A 9,266-nucleotide genomic window follows, 5' to 3' on the forward strand; every position below is an offset into this window, starting at 1 on the left:
AACAGTTCAGATCGAATTCTACATTTAACCCCTTAGGATAAAACGTATCCAGAGAAAATATCCACTTGGATTCGATCTGACTCAATGTCCTCACCTTATGTCCCCCTCTCCAGTGCTTGATATAGGGTACAATCTTCCAAAATTTAAGGTCACGGGGGTCATTTTTTATGATGTGTCGCAAACTGTTTTGAAACGCTGTGCTTGTCAAAGCCCTTAATGATGTTCTGCACATTCTCCTTGATTCTTACCCTCAATAATCTTTTTGTGCAGCCTACGTATTGTAGGCCGCAGCTACATTCCAGCACATACATGGATCCTTGTGTATTGCAACAAATAAAATCCTCAACCTCATAAGTGTTGCCTGCGCTGGTAGCTGTGAACTGAAAACTCTTCTCCGGCTTACTTGTTCTCGTGCAAGCGAAACACTGCTTGCAGGGGTAAAAGCCCTTACCTGAAAAGAAGGTATAATTCTTCCTAGGTGGATCTGGGATGCTCTTAACTAATCTATCCCTCAATGTAGGGGCACGTCTGTATATAAATTTTGGTGTATTTGGCAGTATATTCTGTAAATCCTTATCATTTAATAGGATGTGCCAGTGTTTTTTAATGATTTTTTCTACACACTTATATTGGACATTAAAGTCCAAAATGATGGCCCCCTTCATTAAAACTTTTGCCTGTCTTTTCTTGTCTGGTCTTGTCTTTTATCAGATCTTGGCGGTTCATGTCTTCTACTTCTGATATTTTATCATCAATAAAGTCCTTTTCGTAACCTTTATCTTGAAATCTTCGACCCATCAGTCTGGCTTGTTCTCGGAATTCATCCTGCTTGCTGCAGTTCCTCCGTAGTCTCATGAACTGACCCTTTGGAATATTATAGATCCAGTTCTGATGATGGCAGCTAGTCACCGGGAGATAGCTGTTCCTATCTACACTCTTGAAGAAAGTCTTCGTATGGAGTTTCCCTTCTTCTTGTGAGATCTCTAAATCCAAGAAAGTGACCTGCGTTTCACTGGTGCTCCATGTGAGCACTATATTCAGATTGTTCCTATTGAGTCTCTCTTGGAATTCATTTAGACTACTACTGCTGCCTTTCCATATGACCATAATATCGTCTATATATCGTTTGTACATAGGCAGTTCAACGGGTGGATTGGAGAAAACCATCTTCTCCTCCCATTGTGACATGAATAGTCCCGCCACGCTCGGGGCAAACTTAGCACCCATAGCGACGCCTGTACATTGATGATAGAAGTTTTTATTATACCAAAAATAATTGTTCTTTAAACAGAAGTCCAAACATTTGACCAGGTATTTTCGTTGTGCACAAATCAGATTTGAATGTTTTCTGAGGCCCCATTTGACTGCTTCACAGGCCTCATGGTGAGGGATGATAGTATACAACGAAGCTACATCAGCTGTAGCTAGAATATATGGACCTTCATTCGAGCATTCTTCCAGAATTTGTAAGATGTGCTTAGTGTCTCGAAGGTAAGCTTTAGTATTTTTCACTACCGGTTGTAAAAAATTCTCAATATAAGCCCCCATTCTGGAAGTAAGCGAGTCTATCCCGTTTACTATCGGTCTTGGTGGGGGATTGATCTTGTCTTTGTGAAGTTTAGGTAAGTAATAAATGACTGGAGTCCTAACCGACTCTGGTATCAGAAATTGAGCTTCCTTTTTATTTCAAATTGATTTTTTAAGGCCTAAGTGAACAACTAGTTCTAACTCCTTCCTACCTCTAAACACCGGGTTCCTCGGTAGTTGTTTATAGGTACTAGTGTCACTCAGTAAATTTACCAGGTTGTCATTATATTGAGATTTTGACAAAATCACAATTCCACCACCCTTATCCGCTGGGCGAATCACTATATCCTTCCGTTCGTTTAACTGTTTAGTTCCACATCTTATGTGATTTGGTTCTCGCTTCTTCTTTATATCCAGTGTCTTTGGATCTTCTGTTACAACTTTTTTAAAAACATCTATAAATTTATTGTTGTTAATCTGAGGGTTAAAAACTGATTTGTTTCTCAAGGTGCTATGTGCCACTTCATTAGTTGTTGCTGCCTGTATTTTTATAGGGTTATTCGTTAGATATTTCTTATAATTCAGGCCTCTTATGTATTTTTGAATATTTACATATGTCTCAAATTTATCTAGATTCTTCTTGGGAGCAAACTTTAGGCCTTTATCTAACACAGCTATTTCTTCTGACGAGAAAGGAGTACCACTTAGATTAAAAACACCTTCTCCTTTTACTCTCGCTTTCGCTTGTTTTCTCTTTCCTGCTCTTCCACCTCTCTTCTTTTTGGACTTCTTTCTCTCTCCCTTTGATCTCTCTGATCTTCTCTTCTCCTCGGTGGATAATGATCTTGACCTCTGTCTTAAAAAGCTTTATTAGCATAGGGGTCCAGGTAGTATGTTTGGTAATACTTGTCGTCCCTTTCTCCATCTTGATAATCCCTGAGTGGAGCATACTGATTATATGTGGGGATCAGGTACTGGTCTTGTGGTCTGTGATACATACGAGGTGGGCCCCATTCATCCCTCTCTCTATAATTATGCTCATAGTGAGGTACAGAATTCCTTACGTATGGAGGGTAGTGGGGAGTTCTCGGTTGTTCATAGGGTGGATGATGCGGATTCCCCCCGTATGGGATCTTCTTATTATTGTTATTATTTTTCTTCCAATGTGTTTTCTTCCAACCCTTTTTAGGTGCATGTGAATTGTAGGACAGTCTTCTTTCTTGGTAGTGAGGTGTAGATTGTTTAGGGGGATACTGTCCCTCATTTAACATACTCGGTTTCGGAGAATCATTTTTAATGTCCTTTCCTTGTTCATTTTGTGTAGGGAACTTATATTTTACCGGAGTTAGGTTGCCCTGGGATACGACTGGATCTACTCTTACAGGTTTCTCAGGTGTGGAGTATGTAGATATAGGATCCAATTGTCCCAGTTGGCTCTGCCACCTGAAAACCTGATCGTTTTTAAAATCGCCCATATCTCTGGTATATTTTTTTACTTTTTCTCGTTTGTACTTCTTTGTCCTTCTTTAACAGATCTTTATTTAACTGCATGGTCAAAGCTAAAAATTCTGCCGACTCTTTATATACCTCCAAGTCCCCTTTTATTTGTTCTATATTCTGTTCTATCGTTTTGATCTTTCTTTGTTTTCTTTTAAGCAAAAAATGGAGGAGTTCCAGTCCCTTTTCGTTGAAGAATCTAAACCATTCGTCAATAGACTCTTGGTCTAGTAGGCCATCGTTCGGTGGGATATCCCACCTTAACCGCCTAGGGACCAATCCACCTTTTAAATATTGTTCGAATGTGGTCGTATCCCACCACAAACTAATTTTTTTCTCCATATCATACCTAAGTTTCCTTGTTAGACTCTCTACACTGTTATTCTTAGTCTTCGTGTCCACATTAGTAACATTAAATACCTCATCTAGGTTGATATTTCTTTTTTCCAGAAAAGAAAAAACCTCCATTATAGCAGCAAGAGAAAGGGAGTGTCAAAGTATCAGTAAATATTAACCACTTCAGCCCCGGACCAATTAACAGCCTAAGGACCAGAGGTCTTTTTACAATTTCCCACTGCACTGCTTTAACTGGTAATTGCGCGGTCATGCAATGTTATACCCAAACAAAATTTGTGTCCTTTTCTTCCCACAAATAGAGCTTTCTTTTGATGGTATTTGATTGCCTCTGCGATTTTTATTTTTTGCGATATAAATGGAAAAAGACCGAAAATTTTGAGAAAAAATGATATTTTCGACTTTTTGTTATAAGAAAAATCGAATAAACTCAATTTTAGTCATACATTCAGGGCAAAATTTATTCAGCCACATGTCTTTAGTAAAAAAAATGTCAATAAGCGTATATTTATTGGTTTGCGCAAAAGTTATAGCGTCTACAATATAGAGTACATTTTCTGGAATTTACACAGCTTTTAATTTACGACTGCCTATCTCATTTCTTGAGGTGCTAAAATGGCAGGGCAGTACAAACCCCCCCAAATGACCCCATTTTGGAAAGTAGACACCCCAAGGAAGTTGTGGAGAGGCATGTTGAGCCGATTGAATATTTTATTTTTTGTCCCAAGTGATTGAATAATGACACAAAAAAAAAAAAGTTTACAAAAAGTTGTCACTAAATGATATATTGCTCACACATGTCATAGTTATATGTGGATTTGCACCCCAAAATATATTCTGCTGCTTCTCCTGAGTATGAGGATACCACATATGTGGGACTTTTTGGGAGTCTAGCTGCGTACGGCACCCCGAAAACCAATCACTGCCTTCAGGGTTTCTAAGGGTGCAGATTTTGGATTTCACTCCTCACTACCTATCACAGTTTCGAAGGCCATAAAATGCCAAAATAGCACAACCCCCCCCCCCCCAAATGACCCCATTTTGGAAAGTAGACACCCCAAGCTATTTACTGAGAGGCATGTTGAGTCCATGAAATATTTTATATTTTGCCACAAGTTGCAGAAATTCTACATTTATTTTTTTTTTTTTGCACAAAGTTGTCACTAAATGATATATTGCTCACACATGCTATGGGCATAAGTCAAATTACACCCCAAAATAAATTCTGCTGCTTCTCCCGAGTACGGGGATACCACATGTGGGGGACTTTTTGGGAGCCTAGCCACGTACAGGACCCCGAAAACCAAGCACTGCCTTCCGGATTTAAATATAAAATGCTACCAAAAAAAACTGTTAGCGATCGCAGGGATCAGGCCTGACTCTGCGATCGCTGCAGTTATGTGTTTAGTGTTTTGTAAGTGACAGTGATCGATCGATACTGCACTTTGGTGGGCTGGGCAGAGGGGCAAAACGCAGGTGCCAGCAGGTATCTGGGCTGATCCCGCTAACAATGCGTTTTTTTGGAACCCTAAACTGCTGGGGAGGCTAGTATAGATCTGATCAGATCAGATATTGATCTGTTCAGATTCTATACCACTACGGGAGGTTTATGCTTTGCGTGTGGGTGTTAGCGGTACTTGCACTAACCTAGCGCTGCCTGGGGCGACGCAGACCCTGACCCTAAAACCTAATTAATATCACCCGCCGGGTGATCAGGGGGTTAAACCTTTATTGGGTAATAAATGGTGGGTGCCCTGATGCTATAAAAAGCAAGCTAACCAGATTCCCCCGTAACACTTATACGGTGATCACTGGTGAAAGGGTTAACTAGGGGCAATCAGGGGGTTCAAATTTTTATTAGGTAGTATATGGGGGTCCCTGGCGCTATATAAAAACCTGACGGGGAACCTAAATAACTAACTGGCTAACCAGCGTCACCAGTGACACTTATACGGTGATCGCTGGTGAAAGGGTTAACTAGGGGCAATCAGGGGGTTAAAACCATTATTGGGTAGTATATGGGGGTACCTAGCACTATAAAATCCTGGCGGTGAACCTAAAAAAATAACTAGCTACCTAGCGACACAAATGCAGCGATCAGAAAAATGATCGCTTAGTGACACTGGCAAAAGGGGGTGAAAGGGTTAACTAGGGGCAATCAGGGGGTTAAAACCATTATTGGGTAGTATATCGGGGTACCTAGCGCTATAAAAACCTGGCGTGAGCCTAAAAAAATAACTAGCTACCTAGCGACACTAATGCAGCGATCAGAAAAATGATCGCTTAGTGACACTGACAAAAGGGGGTGAAAGGGTTAACTAGGGGCAATCAGGGGGTTAAAACCATTATTGGGTAGTATATCGGGGTACCTAGCGCTATAAAATCCTGGCGGTGAACGTAAAAAAATAACTAGCTACCTAGCGACACTAGCGACACTAATGCAGCGATCAGAAAAATGATCGCTTAGTGACACTGGCAAAAGGGGGTGAAAGGGTTAACTCTAGGGGCAATCAGGGGGTTAAACCTTTATTGGGGGGTGGTAGGGGGCTACCCTGGACCTAACACTAACTGCCCTGACAGTTTTTACTTTTACAACTGACAATGAATGCAGTGATCAGTAAATAAATGATCACTGCAATCAGTGACACTGTGACTGGGGGAGGAGGGGGGGCGGGGGGATCAGGGGGCGATTGGGGGGGATCGGGGGGGGATTGTGTGCCTGTGTGTGCCTACATGTCAGTGTAGTGTTGGTGCACATTTACTTTCTGTCTTCTCCTCGTAGTCCGGTCAAAAAGACCGCCCCGAGGAGAATGATATCACGTCCTCCCTGCCTGTGTTTACTATACACAGAGGGAGGACTCATTCGCCAGGAGCGATCGAGAGGGGATGGCCAGAAACCAACGGCCATCCCCTCATCTCGGATCGCTCCTGAAGCGAACCGGACCGCCATATCCAGCGGGAGGGGGTCCGATCGGACCCCCCACCCGCTGGAAGGCAAGCACGTACATGTACGTGCTTGTGCCTGCCTGTGCCATTGCGATGACGTACAATGGCAATACGGCGGTCCTTAAGTGGTTAAATAGGCTCCTGCGCTTGAAATGGAATTCGGGAGGAATGTTCTCATTTACTGGATGCCGCAAGCACTTTCATGAGACACCAGCTCATGCATACAGACTAAAAGAAAAAATGGTAGTGCTGCGCTTCCAGAGAGGTGGAACATTACAGAAGAGCTATAAAGAACTAGTCTGTTCAGATGGGAGTGTACCAGATGGTATGTACTCACCCCAAACAGATTAGAATTGAAAAAAATAGAAAAACCTCTCCTCACAGTGTAGGAATTATTCTATCCCCTAATAAAAGTGCTCATATAAATTAGACTGTATATGCATAAAATATCACAATGCAAAGTGCAAGTTATAACTCCATAGCGTGACAAGTGCAATAGTAAACATAGAGATATAAAAGCACACACACTAGTCCAACTATAAATCAGACTTAAATAACAATAGTGCTGGGTGCATATAGAAACCAAAATAACTAAAATATACGTAACAACTTTCTAAGTGAGCACAGACTAGTGACAGTAGTTGAGTGCAAAAATGCAACTTATGACTCCATAAAAAAGTGCTGAGTGCAATGGTAAACTTAAAATATTAAAGCACATACAGTAATCAAGCTATAAACCACACTTATAAACAAAAGTACTGAGTGCATGTAATAAACCAAAGGATTGGAATATACACAGCGACTAACTGAGTGAACACAGTCCCGTGACAGTATCACATATACATATAAAGTGATTCCGTGCTCATAAAGTGCATCAAAGGGTCTTCCTCCACATAGGTGATTCCACGCATAAGTGTACACACTGGGTAATTACCTCCCCGCTAAATGAAATATAGCGTATATGCAACCTCCTCACAAATGCACCAAGAATCCAAGGGAAGGGGGTAGAGGGGGGCTCAGGGAATCACTCTCAGATCTCCGTCAGTGTAAACTCCATCAAGATGCTCCAGTATAGCTCAGAGAACAGACATAAGGGGAACCATAGTGTAGCATGTTTTTAAAATTCACTACTTTATTTATAGATTAAAATTACTCACAAACGAATGGGGTAAGTCAGGCAGTATTAGCAGCAAGACAATTCAAACAGACCGCTCTGGTGCGAGCGTCACTTCCGGTCTCCGTATCCTACGCGTTACGTCACTTCCGGTGACTTCAACTGGGATAGAGGAGCATAGGACGGAAGCACAGTTAAAGGAGGACTGGGCGGGAACGACCCGCCCAATATTCAAATACGGACGCCCCTTAGTGAGGCGCCAGCGGAATACTAAAAAACAACAATAGCAATTGTACACAGCTCGCACATTGCCGCTGAATAGAAGCTCCCAGCGCGACCATCAGCGGCAGCCAACCATGACACACTGCAATAGATGGAATGTATCAGCCACAGCCATTCTCTTGGAGACAATGCAGATGTCTCTTATTAGTACGGCGGCCATTTTTTTGGAGGTTATGCAGCTATAGGCTGCATAATTGTCTCCTCTCCCTATAGCGGCCATTTTTTTGGTTATCTCCTGGCCATATTGGTGTCAGCAACCTATGTAATGTGGCCAGAAAGGGGAAGGGGAAAAATTAGTTCTATATATAACGGTGGGGAGAAGAAAACAAGCAGTTTGAAATGTTTATGATTATGGGTAGTAATTAAGCTGATTATGCTTTAAATAAATAATTAAAATAGTTAGATAAGCTTAAAATTGGAAAATTAAAATAAATAATAAAAAAGAGGATATTGGGATTGGAACAAAATAGCTTTCCTTGTCATGTTTGGTTTTTTATTTTATTTCTTCTTGTGCGTAGGATCTATGTCATAGATCTCGGAAGTGACACATGCATTACAATAGAATTTACATATTCCAAGGAAAGGAGATAATATAAATATTAAAATTATTAAAATATAATATCTTATTCAGAGTCACTGGAGAGGGAGGGAGGAGGAACCCAAGAACCAATCAGGGGGAGGGCATTTAAAAATCACTGATAAAACAGTTCAGATCGAATTCTACATTTAACTCCTTAGGATAAAACGTATCCAGAGAAAATATCCACTTGGATTCGCTCTGACTCAATGTCCTTACCTTATGTCCCCCTCTCCAGTGCTTGATATAGGGTACAATCCCCCAAAATTTAAGGTCACGGGGGTCATTTTTTATGATGTGTCGCAAACTGTTTTGAAACGCTGTGCTTGTCAAAGCCCTTAATTATGTTCTGCACATGCTCCTTGATTCTTACCCTCAATCTTTTCGTGCAGCCTACGTATTGTAGGCCGCAGCTACATTCCAGCACATACACGGCTCCTTGTGTATTGCAACAAATAAAATCCTCAACCTCATAAGTGTTGCCTGTGCTGGTAGCTGTTGAACTGAAAAATCTTCTCCGGCTTACTTGTTCTCGTGCAAGCGAAACACCGCTTGCAGGGGTAAAAGCCCTTACCTGAAAAGAAGGTATAATTCTTCCTAGGTGGATCTGGGATGCTCTTAAAGAGGAGGGCCGGTTATACAAAAAAAAAAAAAAAAAGTCAGCAGCTGCAAACACTGCAGCTGCTGACTTAATCAACACACTCACCTGTCCAGGGTGCCCGCGATGTCGGCCGCCCGAGGCCGACCCGTCCCTCGGCTCTCGGGTCCCGGTGCTGCCATTCCTTGTAAGGGAAACAGGCAGTGGAGTCTTACGGCTTCACTGCCCGTTTCCTACTGCGCATGAGCGAGTCCCGCAGCTACTGCGCATGCGCGAGTCCCGCAGCGCTTTCTGAATGGGACGCGCTGTGTTCTGGAACACACAGTTCCCAGAACACAGCGCGACTCATTACCCAGAAGACGCCGCGACGA

The sequence above is a fragment of the Lithobates pipiens genome, unplaced genomic scaffold (assembly GCF_037356315.1).
Source record: "Lithobates pipiens isolate NorthernLeopardFrog02 unplaced genomic scaffold, aLitPip1_a1.2 Scaffold_18, whole genome shotgun sequence".
Lineage (NCBI taxonomy): Eukaryota > Metazoa > Chordata > Amphibia > Anura > Ranidae > Lithobates > Lithobates pipiens.